Here is a 15,336-nt window from a genome sequence, read left to right as displayed (position 1 = left end):
CATCGAAGCAAAAATTCTCACAGTTAAATAAAACATGTTTTAATGCGGATCATTATATGGAATACCGGTCGAAAAGTTCCGTGTGAGTCCAGGAAATCTCTTTGCCAATACTGGGCGAGAATGCACAATTTAAGCCCATTGCGCGGGTGGTAAATGTAATGTGTAATAAGTAATACAATATGCAATACCCTCACAGTGAGGCCTTTAAGGTTATAAAGTGAAAGTGAAAGTAAATAACTACCATTCGCCGTACAGCAACAAATGACCCAGTGTCCGCGATAACAATAGGCACGCTGCCGCAAAGCATTCTACGAACCCGCCCATTTTCCTCCTTCCCCACACCCAATACATAGAAAGGAGGCGTTAAACCTAGACCAGAAATGCCTAAGCCTAAACCAAGAGGATGGCAAGCAGTCTGGACGCTCTGGTAAACACCCGAACAATGAGAATGGAAGAACTGGCACCGAAACGGGAGCATGCGCCACTCGTGCATTAATTACGCACGTGCGCGCAGCCATCTCCCCTCCACTGGTTGTGACGGCACTAATGCGTTGGTAATGCCGCGCTGTCCATCGGGCAAACAAATTGAACGAAACGTCCCTCAACGGGAACTGTCCAACATATGCGTAGCATCATATGCCAGTCGGCGTGGTTGTGAATTGTATATATTCGGCAATGTAAGCATGTGCATCTCACTGCTCGAACTCGGCACGCATGCATAAACAAGTAACGCATGGTACATCAGCATAACCCCCCGCCCCCAGGTACTTACCACGCAGAACACATTCCGTACCAGGCCGACAGCTATATAATTCCACAGATATCTTGGACAGTTCACTTCCCAATAAGAAAGGTTGTGATTAACTGATGCGCATAAAAAAAAGGTAAAACAGTTTTTACGTGCTGCTTTAGTCGGAAGTGAATCATTGTGACAGATGGAACGGTGTTAGCCGCGCAAATCGTCAGGTTATCTTGGCTCTCCGAGGACGATGCCAATTCGAAGCCTCCTGATGCTGTCACTCCCGCGCATTCTACAAGGTAGCAGCGCCAGATTTTCCTCTACGTGATATAGTGAAAAACTAAGCTGGAACAGCCTCATATCATCGTCATCCTCATCATAATTACTGAAACTAGATGACGAATACCTGTGCTCATTTAATGTCACATCACCACATCTGCCACAGTAACTGGATTAACATTGCCCTGCGGCAACGAGGGCTCGAAAGCAACAGCTAATATGCACGAAACAAATGACCTTATGGAACGAACGAAAGCTGAAGCCGGCCAGTCAACAATCTCTAGATCACTATTCGCAACCTTTAATACTTTTGACAGCTTCACCGCCAAACAAATTATTTTTGAATCTTATTTACGTGTGAAGCATTCTTGAATATCTCCGACAATTTGCGCACATAGGTGATTACAAGGGGCTCAATTACATAAATACACTCTTCCTTTCTTCTCTCTCTCCTTCTCTCTCTGTCTCTCTCTTTCTCTCTCTCTCTCTCTCTCTCTCTATATATATATATATATATATATATATATATATATATATATATATATATATATACTCTAAGCACTATTAACGTACTTCGTCGTTTTCATTTGTGCATAGCCATCATCTTCCCTGTTCTACTTCGCGCGTGAGCTCGGGCTTTCCCTTCAGAATAAAAAGCGCTGGACAGCTTGGTCGGTCTCGGCATTATAATGTGGTGGAGGTACGTCAAGACCCCGACGTCCTCTCGCATTCCCGTCCTCCCTGGAGCTACGTTCCGGTCGCCGCCTGCGCCCGGCTACCCCTACAACGATGGACACGTCCAAACCCGGCTCTTCCGGTGCCTCTAACCCTACCACACAGACGGCTCCGCCTGCGGCGCCCTATTGGACTGTGACCAGCCCTTAACGCGATCCCCCTGTCTTTGAGGGACTCCGCGGTGATGACGTCGACGACTGGATCGACCACTACGACCGCGCGAGTTCTTGCAACAAGTGAACGACACCCAGAAATTGAGGCACGTCGCATTCTACTTGACCGGTGTTGCAAAGACGTGGTATTTCTACCACGAATCCGACATCTCGGATTGGTCCATGTTTACCTCCAAGCTGCGGCAAATCTTCGCTTGCTCGTCTGGTCGTGCTGAAGTCGCCAAACAGAAGCTGGGCGCGCGCCTCCAACTTCGACAAGGGTCTTACACCTCATACATTGAGGATGTCTTGGCTCTGTGCCGCCGTGCGAACCCTAGCATGACGGAATCTGAACGCGTTCGACACATATTAGAAGGCTTGGGTCTGTCGCGTTCAACGCCTTAATCGTACCAAATCCGGCTTCTGTCCAAGACATCACTTCCACGTGTCAGCTCCTAGACGAGCTGCAGTCTCTTCGTCTTCAACATGACAGCAGCGATCCTGAGGTTCCCCATTCTCCAGATCTACGTGCTCTTATCCGCACCGTCATACTCGAAAAGCTTCAAATACAAGACCTCAGGCGTTCACCTGCTGTGCCGCAACCCCCACCTTCGACTTGCACGAGGTCGTAAAGCAAGAGTTGACAGGGATGACTACACCCACGATTCATCTTGCTCCGGTAGCGCACCCCACACGTACCTACGGGGATGCTGCTTCGCTACCCAACCCTACCGTGACCTCCGTGGCTACTGACGTTACCTATGACCATGTGGCTTCGATGGGAACCAAAGCACTTGCTGTGCCATCCTACCCTCAGTGGCGTCCACCCCGTCCAATTTGGTTTTACCGTGGTATACGCGGCCATATATGTCGGTTCTGCCACAGTCGCCAGCAGGATGAAAGACGAGGCTATGCTGAGCACAAGAGAGACCGCACTCGTCGACCAGACGCCTACTATCCCGGATCGTACTCGTTCCCTCAACAGCGTTCTCCGTCTCCTCCAGCTGCTCCCAATCTGCCTCATAGTTCCCGTTCGGCCAGACGTCGTTCGCCATCGCCTTACCGGCGCTCTACATCACCGCTTCGCCCCACATCCCGTCTTGTCGACCAGCACTCGGAATGCAGTTTTCGGAAGGGAAACTGCTTCCTATCGGTCTTCAAAAATTCCTCCTGTTCGTCTGGCCAGCATCCTTTCTGTAACTGTTGAAGGTGTTGCCGCGTCAGCTCTCATCGATACCGGTGCCGCCGTTTCTGTTCCTCGTAGTGATCTGGGGTCACGGCTCCGGAAAGTAAAAGCGCCTTATCTTGAACCTATTTTGCGTGGTGCTAATAATACATTTATTCACCCCGACGGACAGTGTACTGCTCGTGCTCTCATCGACGGCATACGCCACGACATTGAGTTTATCATCCTTCCAACGTGTATCCATGAAATTATACTGGGTTGTACTTTACATTCTGCTTCAGCCGTCATTTTATGTAGAGAGGAAGTTGTCCATATTACGGATACAGCGCTTGCAACTGTTGCGAACTCTTCACCTTCATGCATGAACTTGGCCATCGCTGTCGACTATGTCCTGCGTCCTGGTCACGATGACGTTGTAGCCGTAACATCCAGTCAGATCGCCGATGGAGACGCCCTAGTCGCCCCTTCTTCCCACTGTACTTCTCGTGGAATTCTCAGTGCCGCCTGTCTCGTCCGGTTTTCACGTCGCCGCGCCCTGCTGTCTGCTTGCACACGACCCCAGACCTGTGATGCTGGCCAAAGGGGTGACTGCGGCAACCCTCGCCGACACTCTACCTATCTCTATAGTCATGCTTTGCCCTTCTTCATCGCCAGCACCACCCTCAGGTTTGGATGATTATTTCCCTCTTCCAGCCGTTCTTGGTTCTGACCTAACAGCTGCACAGACCGAAGCCATACTGGTGGTATTGGCGAAGCACAAAGCCTGTTTCGATAGCTGTTCCTCTGTGTTGAGCCGAACTCCTGCGGCTACACACCACATCGAAACCAATGGTTCCGCTATAATACGACGACGCCCCTATCGTGTATTGCTGTCCGAACGAAAAGTCATTGAACAACGGGTTGCTGACATGCTTGCGCGGAAGATAATACGGCCTTCATCTAGAATCCGGGCTTCTCCCGTGGTTCTGGTAAAGAAAAGAGATGGCTCCGTTCGCTTTTCCGTCGATTATCGAGCGTTCAAAAATATCACACGCAAGGACGTATAGCCTATACCTCGAATTGACGACGCTTAGGACACACTACAGGGGGCGAAGTATTTCTCCAACCTTGATCTTCGATCAGTATAGTGGCAAATTCAGATGAACGAGACTGGCAAAGAAAAGATCGCATTCGCTACACCAGACGAACTTTATGAATTTAACGTGATGACTTTTGGCACTTGTAATGCTCCCGCCACATTTGAGCGCATGATAGACAACGTACTTTGTGGTCTAAAATGGAAGACCTGCCTTTGTTGTCTGGACGATATTGTCATCTTTTCGTCTGACATCAGCCAACATCTTCATTGATTAGACAAATTTCTCAAATGCCTTGCAAATACTGGTCTTCAGATCAATACAAAAAATGCAAATTTGCAAGCAAGACAATAAAAGTATTGGGCCACGTCGTCTAAAAAGATGGCATTGAGCCAGACCCCGAAGAGATTAGTGCTGTTCTCCAGTTTCCTCGCCCTCAGCAACAGAAAGATCTACGTAGTTTCCTCGGCTTGGCGTCATATTTTCGTCGATTTATGCGCAACTTCGCTGCAATAGCAGCTCCTCTACACAAGCTACTGGTTACCGGTGCCTCTTTCACATGGGCTAACGACTGCGAGTCGGCTTTTCAAGCTCTTAAGCAATAGCTTACTTCCGGACCAGTGCTTCGCCACTTCGATAATCGAGCCCTCACCATACTCCATACCGGCGCAAGCGCACAACTTATTAGCGCAGTACTTCTGCAACGTAATGCAGCCTCTAAAGAGCAAGTCATAGCATATGCCAGCCGAACACTTTCTCCAGCTGAGCGGAACTATACCATGACAGTACAAGAGTACCTGGCTATTGTTTGGTCGATTCAGACTTTCGCCTATGCCTTTACGGCCGCTACTTCACCATCGTCACCGACTATCATTCTCTGTCTTGGCTGTCATCAATGAAAAGCATGTCAGGACGCTTCGGACGCTGGATACTCCGCTTGCAGGAATATGACTTTACAATAACGTACAATTAAGTCTGGAAAAAGTCATCATGATGCAGGTGCGTTGTCTCGCTGCCCACTCTAGCTCTCTCCCTGTAACGCACCGTCGTCTTCCCCACCACGTCGTTTTGGTGCTACTCCTGCCTCACACCAGCTCTCAATAACGCCCCTGGACCAAGTTACGCTTTCATCATGATCTGATTTCCTCTTGTTCAGCGGGTTGGCTCCTACTGTCGAACTCTCATGGATCGCCCTAGTAGGTTCGCCGAACCACCCAACAGCCGCTTGCGACGCCAACTTTGACAATTCCGCCTTCAAGGTGGCGTGCTGCACCGCTACATATACCACCCAACAGGTCACCGGTGGGTCCCAGTTCTACCTCGCTGCCTTCGCCTGCCAGTATTAGAGGCACTTCACGACGACATATCGGCTGGCCACTTAGGCTTCCACAAGACTTACGACCGCATCAAGACCCGCTGCTTCTGACCTGGCCTATCCACAACGGTGGCCAAATAAGTAGCCTCTTGTGTGTCATGTCGGCACCACAAACGCTCGACATCCCCTCCTGCCTGTTTACTACAACTTCTCCCTTGGCCGGACGCACCTTCTGAATTTGTTGGTATTGATTTATATGGTCCCTTGCCATTGACAACCTCCGGTCGCCGTTGGATTGTCACTTCGGTCGACCATTTATCAAGATATGCCGAAACTGTCCCTCTGCGATCCGGTACCGTTTCTGAGGTCGCCGACTTCTTCTTGCGCGTCATCGTCTTGCGCTACGGGGCTCCTCGCGTTCTTCTCAGTGACCGTGTTAACGGGTTCGTTTCCCAAGTTCTCGATGAAGTTCTTCGGGCCGCTGATACCGTCCTCAAATCTACTTCTACCTATCATCCGCAAACCAGTGGTCTTACTGAGCGCTTCCACCGTACGCTGTCTGAAATGATTTCCATATACATCCGTCCTCACATTTGAATAGGCCGCTTTGGAGTTGGGCACCAGCTAAAGCTTCCTCTTAAGAGGAAGCTTTAGCTCAGGCATAACTCCGACGCGGCCTATTCAAATACATGTAAAACGCAAAAACGTTTTTCTGAGATAACCACTCGACCAAGTTTTATGAAATTTGTTGCATTTGAGAAAGAAAGTTAAATTCTAGTGACTGTTGGTAGCGGAATATTGATTTAGGTCCCGAATTTCGTTATAAAGATTTCCAAAAATTTGACAGTTTGAAAAAAATAGGAGCACGATGTTTACAGATTCATAGCTCTGCGCAAAAAACAGATATTGCGGTTCTGTAAACGGAATCCAATAGATCATTGAAAGCGGACAAATTTGATAGGTTATCTTATATCTTACATTAATTTGTTACGTTGGTTTCAAGGGTTCTGCAAAAGCTGTATTTCCATATTATAAAATTTTTTGACATTCATGCGTAACATATCAATTTTGTCCGCTTTGGATGTACTATTAGATGCAATTCACGCAACTGTATTATCAATTTTGGTTGTTGAGCTACGGAGTTGTAAACTTGATAGTTTCGTTTCTGGAAAATTTTCGATTTTTACCAATTTTTAATAAAAAATTTATGACCTAAATTAAAAATCCGAAACCAACAGTCACTAGATTTTAAACTTTTCTTTTAAATGCAACAAATCCTGTCAAATGTGATGCTGTGGTTGCCGAGAAAAACGAATTCTCTTTTTACATGTAATTAGATAGGAGCAACCGAGCTAAAGCTTCCTCTTAAGGAGAGGCCTTTAAACTAAACAGCACGACAGACAGGACATGGCTGGTAGCGAATGGACCACAGGTTGACCGATATATAAGCATTCATGACGAGTAGTTTAAGCCACTGCGGACGTCTTCTGTAGTTTCTACTACTGAAGTTTCTATTGTTTTTTTGCCTATAGTCACTTATCAAGATAACAGTCAGGCTGCAAACAAAAGAGAAAAACAGAACAGAAACTCTTAGGAAGCTCACAGGTGATCAAAACCATGCGAACAAAAACTACAAGTATGATTTGCTAGGAAAAGCAAAACTGTAAATAAAGTGTAAATACAGGAATACACACCGAAGTGTTACACATAAATTAGCACTATCTATCACTAAAATGCCTCCAATGCAATCAAAAATTTAAAACAAGTACTAAAAAGCAACATGCAGCACCAGCGAACCAACACGAGAAACTGCTTATCTGATAGAAGAGTACAAAAAAGGAAACGAGTTTCCAGATATGTCTTCCTAAAGCATGCCGAAAATGTGTTCATGCTGTTGTTATTTGAGAGCTTCCAAGCATGCATACGTATTTTGTTAAATAAGTAAGTATAACAAGCGTTAGAAAGTGTAACAAAGAAAGCGGAAGAACAAACAGCCTCAGTAAAGGCGCCAGTTTCCTTTTTAGATTGTTAGCTATGTCTCAATTTTTTTTTGTCAGAATAAAAGAAAACCTTCTGGCGGTGACTAGTGCATGTTCTGTTTTGCTTCCCTATTTTAACCTTTCAGCTTTTCTGGTAAAGTACCTTCTACAAGCTTACAACTGTTTCAGCAGGAATTCCAGATCATACTTCTATACAGTCAGGCCAATATAATGATAATGGTGTGCACGCATCTTTCACCATCGTGCTTAGCAGTTGTCACAGGTATAGTCATCCGGCTGAATTAGAGAGAAAACACGTTTTCTCAAAAGCTTAAAAATCCGCTCGTACCCACATCACGCGCTTGCATATCATGTGTGGCCTTGACTATTTCTCGTGGTGGCTTCGTTAATACTTGTTTAACGTTGTTTTGGTAAGTAGCCACATCGATTACAATGTGGCCGCCTGTATGTTATGTAGTCAAACGACAAGCAATCTTTCCTGTAGCCTTGGCCACTTCTCGCTTTTAGTCACGTTCTTGCGTGTCATCAACATCATTGAGAAGGAGACTGTGATCTGAAAGCTCAGTGTGTTAAGCTATTCTAGCTGATCCTTAGGACCGTCCTTACGTCGACCACTCTAAATAATTGTACTTGTAAGAGTGCATTGCACAACATTCAAGACACTGCGGCACGATACCTCGCTCCTTATTAACTCAGATTTAAGAGCCCCTCCCCAGGCCCCATAGCAAATTTTGGTTATACGCCGGAAGTTGTTACGTGTCCTCTAGGGAGCGTTGTGCCTCGAAAATTTATGAAATCGGCTCATTATTAGCCGAGATGCAAATATTTAAGTACCGCGAACCCACGATTTCTGCAAGCGGGCTCCACTGCGAAGCAAGACGCTCCCGCCACTCTCACCGTCTTGCCTTCGCAAGCGAAATTCCTTCCCTGCGTTCTCCCATACCGGACCTCGAGGATCGCGTGATGCATACGTCAAAGGCCCCGCCTTCATTTTATTTCTCTTCGCTTTTCCATCGGCGCTACACACTTCCACTGACGGCGTCGTGCGCGAGCTGTTGTCTCATCGCTCAGCGCACGATTTTGCGCGCTGTGTTCAAGGAAACATGACTAGCGGTATAATTCAGTGCTGCGCGAATACTAAGGAAGAACAAGCGGATCGCAGAGCATGATCACGGGCTCGAGCACGGTAGAAAATGGCATAGTTTCGGTACCTACGCACGTGACCGCACGACCGTTGGAACAAGCAGACGAAGCGGAAATATATCTCTGTTGCTTCGGTGCGAAGTAAAACAAAAACACGCAGACTTTCCGTTTCTGTGTTTTGTTATTTCTCTAAACTTCAATTCATCAATTCAGGCAACAGATCACACAAATGACAGATCTTGTCTTGATTAATTATTGGACACCAGTACGTAGGCGCAGGCACACGAGTACGTCATCCACCGGCTAGGAGCGTGGCGGCCGCGAGAAGGAAAAACGGCGTTAGCTTTGAGATTACTTATCTTTCCGCGGCACGTAGCGATGTGATACTTTGCAGACACGATCGTTATCCCTCAATGTATGCTCTGCGCTTGTCAGCTCAAAATGGCCAGATCTGGTGAGGGGACCTTTAAGGCGAAAGCCTTAGACAGTCCACGGGACGAAAAATACAATGTCCGGCGTTGTGGCACCAATATTTACAGGGAATCGAACTCTCGACCTTTGGACGGAGTTGAACCCACGAGCACTGGCGGGAGTCGAAGCCACCACTATTGGTGGGAGAAAACAAGTTAGGAAGCAACAACGCATTCGAATGCGAATGTCAAGTAAATTAATTAATCTGTCAGGAGTGCGCAAGCTTTCGCCTTCACCCTCTTTAGCTTACACTAATATGACTGCCAGCTTTTTCTGGCTTTCATTCCAGGTAGTTAAGGTAACTGTGCATTTCCGAAAATATGCAGGTATACTTCCTCAAATCCTCTCAGCCTCTGTAGCAAATGGCACTTCCACTTGATCAAACAGATTTTCGTAATATGCGAGGACGACATAGAGGCGTAGGTTAGGAGTATTCTGAAGCATCATTTGAAAAGGAAAAGAAGATTGCTAAAGTCTGGGCACGTTTGAAGCATCGAAACACGATCTGTTTGTTTTTTGCATGAAAACATTTATTATGCCGTGGGCACCAGAACAAGTGCCATTTAATTCTCTGCGATGAAAATCAATCGTGAACAGCATCTCAAGCTGCTGACCGCTCTACGTAGTACGTCTGTTGTCCTTCGAGATAGTCTTTAGGTCGACTGGGGAACCAGGCGTCCGCTTCTACAGAGAAGGGAGATCATTGAATGTCATGTCGAGTGCTAGAAATCGAGCGGTCAAAGCGATGCGTGAATGTTTAGCGACTTGTCGCAGTGCGTTGACCACCCCGTAACTTCTTTCATACCACGGAACGTGATGAGGTGGTGTATCACTCAGCAGTAAAAAAAAAAGAAACAATAATCGTCATCGTACACTCACATCATATCGTGTTATACACTTTATAATACGATAACTACATTCTGCTAATGCGCAACTTTCGCTTAGTGGTTACGTGACGGCCTGAGGTGTCCTGTTAATATGCGGCTTTGATGGCACGAGAGTGAACTTACTTTGACTCACAGATACACCGTGGGCGTTTTTTTTTACTTGCTACTGGCAAAATGAAAGCTAAAATATATGACTATCATCTGCGACAGCAGCCTCTAGACAGAGGACGTCATAACACAGAGTTGAAAGGCGGATGATGTAATTTAATTTCACTCTTCATTGTGGACTTGTTAGAGTGACCGAGAACAGCTGCGAGTTTTAACTGAAACTACCTTAAGATTTCATGCCGCCTAATGTCACGCACTCATGTTCTACATGGCATCTCAGCTAACCTTAGCCAGAGTTTTAAAATATATGAATTCCACGTAGCTGGATAGAACCAAGCTAATGTTGGTTGCCGTCGGTTGGAGATACTGAAATAAATTTTTTTCACTCGAATTGCTGATATTATCCGTCTTAAATAATTATTTAGCTCGAATATTATAATTAGTATAAAAATGTCAAAGAGAAACTTGTAGAGTGACATGAGAAACCCCAGGTTTAAATTTCTGTTGCTGAATACGTGCCACAATAAGGTGGTTTTCCCAGGGCAAAAAAGGCCCGCAAATGCACGCAAAATTGCCGCGCAACTGGCCGCTCAAGGCACTTTGCGCGTATTCGCGGGCTTCTTTCACGCTCGGAAGAATACTTTTATGTAGCACGTATTAAACATCAGAAAACTTTATCCAGTGTTTACTGTTGCTCTACGATATTACAATCGGCACTTTCCATTTAATTATAATACTTGAGATGTTTAAGACGAAATCTGCAATTAAACGAAATGCAAAAAATAATCTGAGTATCTCCAAGTGACCTCAAACAACATTACCTTGGTTCCGTTCAGCTACGCGGCATTGAAATATTTTTAAACTCTGACTAAAGTTAGCTGGGATACTCTATATAACATGAATGAGGCAATATTGTGACACCTACTCAGAAATCGCCTCCAATTTCTTAACAACACATGTCAAAGCAATCTCTTTTTTTTTTTTACCATGAGTTACATAAAGAAGCCGGAGTGCCACATCGGGACTGTAGAGCGTATGTGATCGTTGTGATGCTCCGCGAATAGTAAAAAAAACGCCGTTGCTTTGACATGGAACAAAACATGGAACAAGGCGTAGCTAACATATTGGAGGCGATTTTTAGGAATTTGGCATAGTGTGACTTCCCTCATGTTATCTAGGCTTGTTGGTAATTATGGAACGCCTGCATTTCACTTCCTGGGTTGCACATTAAAAAGCGGCAGTTTTGCCGGAAAGGCGAAGCATCGATTGCAATACCAAATCAGTGGACAGCTAGCTACATGAGGGGCACATCAAGAAGAACTGCTCGCAACATGGGTGCTGGCCGCTTTACAATGATACCACAGTTTTATCGCACTATAAGGATCAGCTAACCAAGGAGATAATCGAAGCCTTTCATATTCACAAGAGGGGAGAGGGTTGTATCTGTCAGCCGTCTGTACATCTAAGCCAGGGTGATGTTGCCTTCTTGGAAGTACACTAAAAGAAGAAAAAAATCTAAAGGAAATTGTGTAATAAAAGTGGTTGTTAGGGTTGCAAGAAATACGATAGGATTGCACACCATGATAAACAGGTGCCATATCTTTGTCGCCCGAGTATGCGCCGGCAAATGATTTTTAAAAAATTCCTTTAATCTTGCCTTGTTTTTCTTTGACGCCTGAGGGTGCGCAGGTATATAAATATGAAGTATGTGTTCTGAGATAACATAGTTGCGAGTGCAGCGAGTGTCGTCTTGTGTGTCTTCACTGTGTCCGTGTCAGTGCGCTGCTTCACCAGCAAGGTGTGATGATAGCTATATGACGTAATGATAGCAGTTTTATCGGCCGTGTAAACTTGTAAGCATAGGCACACTAATTAAATTAATAAGCGTAGGGCCACGCGTGCACAAGCAAATCTGAACACATATCACTCGATGACCGCAGAGACTCGCTGTCAAAACGCTGAAGCGAGGAAGCGCGGCCGCAGCAGCGAGCGAATTGTCCTTCGTGCCGCGTCTCGTAACAACGCAAACTAAGCCGTGAAAACACAGTGCGCTGCGGACTCTGTCCCAGGCGCAGGTGGCTTTCAAGATACAGCGGCCCAGGCTGGCGCGCGTTGCCGCCCCGCCCACCCAGAGTGGAACGCGCTCGCCTCCTCACCCTCCCGTCGGGTCCTAGTGCGCGAAGGAAGACGGGGCGCTCCTCCCGCTTTCCTCGCTTGTGTGGGCAAGATTGAGCCCCGATCGCCGGCTCCGCTCGGAAGCTTTCACTCGCACACATAGCACACGGCGTGGGGCTACGATTTTATCGCCCTTGGACTTTAGACGGAACCTAACGACGACAGTGACGCCGACGGCAGAAATGCTCCTGCGGTATCCATATAATTGCAATAAAAGGCATAAACGGGCTGATGAATAACATTTAAGAAGTAAGGAATTCGTAGCACCAGTTTTAGTGCTATTGAACAAGCCATGTATATCTATTGGTAAAAAGACCATCGTTTACCTTCTTCGTACGACTGTCAGCTTACGAAAGATATTGTACAGCAGTTTGAAATATGTCAACACAAATTTGTTGGGAGCAATATACGTCTGTGCATGGAAATAATGAGTAGTGACTGTTCACCGAATCTACAATATATTTTACATAATTTCAGTTTTTCAACCGGCCGCTCGACTTTGAAATGATAAAGCGGAATTACAATCCCCATTCGGGGCTCAATCAAACGCAATGCATAACAGCTGCTTTCAAGCCTAGCCAAATTGGTGCGCATGAAATAATGAAGGTATTTTTCTACAGAAATCTTTCTTCCACGGATTGGTAAGTCGCTATGCTTTTTATAACATAAACTTACGAAATATTACTTTCGTAGCGAAGAAGAAGAAAACGCTCCTGCGGCTGTCGCTGCGCGCGCGTAACGATCAGCATGCTACCGCAGATAAGAGGCAAAGCACACAGCATCATAACAAACATTTACAGCCCTCCCAAAAGCAAAGGTCTAGACCTACCCCAAATCTTATCGGACACTAAGACCATAGCGGGCACCAAAGACCAGATAGTGATATTGGATGATTCCAACGCGCCACATACTATGTGGGGCTACGCGTCCACATCCCCTAAAGGAGCCGAACTTGAGCAACCGGTTGAGAACCTCGGCATGCAGAAAGCAAACCACATAGGCACGCCCACACGCACAGGTAACAGCGTGAACAGGGACACAACACCCGATCACGCATACACGCTAAACATCAAAGACGCACAGTGGGCATCGCTAAGCGAAAACTTGGGGAGTTATCATGACCTGACTCGCATTTCACTCTCCACCCCCAAATTACGTAGAATGATTGGCACAACGAAATTAACCAACTGGTCAGAATACAGGGAGCTCCAGCGGAACCTCGACAGAGCGGACTCCCGACAACATACAAGAATGGACAAAACTCATCCGGTCAACACACAAGGACACTACCAAAACAATAAAGCGCACGTCGGAGGGCCCCGCGGTAGATTCCCACCTAGTAAACTTTTGGGACGAAAGACATAGATTAGTTAAACGATGGAAAAAACAACGCCTCAACAAACAGCTACGTGCCCGCATAGCACTTCTGGCGGAGCAAGCGCAACAACACGCAGACGAATCAGCGAAAAACGAGCGCGCTACGTTCTGCGGGTCCCTCTTGGGGACCTTGGGAATGGCTGGCCCGTCGTGCATCCTTCGCGGGATGCTTGACCCGGATAGCACACGCACGCAATACAACAAACGACTCCAAATCATATCGGACAGTTTCCCAGGTACAGACGCGGAACTACTAGAGAAACTGAAAAAACGATACATTGGACCACCATTAAACACAGGCACCCCAAACGAGACGCGACCATACCTTGGAATCATCATCATCATCATCATCATCATCATCATCAGCCTGGTCACGCCCACTGCAGGGCAAAGGCCTCTCCCATACTTCTCCAACAACCCCGGTCATGTACTAATTGCGTCCATGCCGTCCCTGCAAACTTCTTAATCTCATCCGCCCACCTAACTTTCTGCCGCCCCCTGCTACGCTTCCCTTCCCTTGGGATCCAGTCCGTAACCCTTAATGACCATCGGTTATCTTCCCTCCTTATTACATGTCCTGCCCATGCCCATTTCTTTTTCTTGATTTTAACTAGGATGTCATTAACTCGCGTTTGTTCCCTCACCCAATCTGCTCTTTTCTTATCCCTTAACGCTACACCTATCATTCTTCTTTCCATAGCTCGTTGTGTCGTCCTCAATTTGAGTAGAACCCTTTTAGTAAGCCTCCACGTTTCTGCCCCTTAGGTGAGTACTGGTAAGACACAGCTATTATATACTTTTCTCTTGAGGGATAATGGCAACCTGCTGTTCATGATTTGGGAATGCCTGCCAAACGCACCCCAGCCCATTATTATTCTTCTGATTATTTCCGTCTCATGATCCGGATCCGCCGTCACTACCTGCACTAAGTAGATGTATTCCCTTACGACTTCCAGTGCCTCGCTGCCTATTGTAAATTGCTGTTCTCTTCCGAGACTGTTAAGCATTACTTTAGTTTTCTGCAGATTAATTTTTAGACCCACTCTTCTGCTTTGCCTCTCCAGGTCAGTGAGCATGCATTGCAATTGGTCCCCTGAGTTACTAAGCAAGGCAATATCATCAGCGAATCGCAAGTTACTAAGGTATTCTCCATTAACTTTTATCCCCAATTCTTCCCAATCCAGGTCTCTGAATACCTCCGGTACACACGCTGTGAATAGCATTGGAGATATCGTATCTCCCTGCCTGACGCCTTTCTTTATTGGGATTTTGTTGCTTGCTTTATGGAGGACTACGGTGGCTGTGGAGCCGCTATATATATCTTCCAGTATTTTTACATATGGCTCATCTACACCCTGATTCCGTAATGCATCCATGACTGCTGAGGTTTCGACTGAATCAAACGCTTTCTCGTAATCAATGAAAGCTATATATAAGGGTTGGTTATATTCTGCACATTTCTCTATCACTTGATTGATAGTGTGAATATGGTCTATTGTTGAGTAGCCTTTACGGAATCCTGCCTGGTCCTTTGGTTGACAGAAGTCTAAGGTGTTCCTGATTCTATTTGCAATTACATTAGTAAATACTTTGTAGGCAACGGACAGTAAGCTGATCGGTCTATAATTTTTCAAGTCTTTGGCGTCCCCTTTCTTATGGATTAGGAGTATGTTAGCGTTCTTCCAAGATTCCG

General features: G+C 46.2%; 1 protein-coding gene across 6 annotated transcripts in view; it reads left to right on the top strand.

The window, feature by feature from the left end:
- LOC142584713 (uncharacterized) overlaps positions 1-15,336 on the top strand; it is a 95,118-nt gene that overhangs the window by 18,384 nt on the left and 61,398 nt on the right. For 3 of the 6 annotated variants that reach the window (XR_012828902.1, XR_012828896.1, XR_012828897.1), the window contains exon 2: positions 12,744-12,907. The exons of the other annotated variants lie outside the window; for them this stretch is intronic. The gene's annotated coding sequence lies outside the window, so the exon portion shown is untranslated. The remainder of the gene's footprint in view (positions 1-12,743; positions 12,908-15,336) is intronic. 6 annotated transcript variants of the gene reach the window in all.

The sequence above is a fragment of the Dermacentor variabilis genome, chromosome 6 (genome assembly GCF_050947875.1).
Source record: "Dermacentor variabilis isolate Ectoservices chromosome 6, ASM5094787v1, whole genome shotgun sequence".
Lineage (NCBI taxonomy): Eukaryota > Metazoa > Arthropoda > Arachnida > Ixodida > Ixodidae > Dermacentor > Dermacentor variabilis.
Note: the sequence above shows the minus strand (reverse complement) of the source record. Positions and strands in the feature narration are given on the sequence as shown.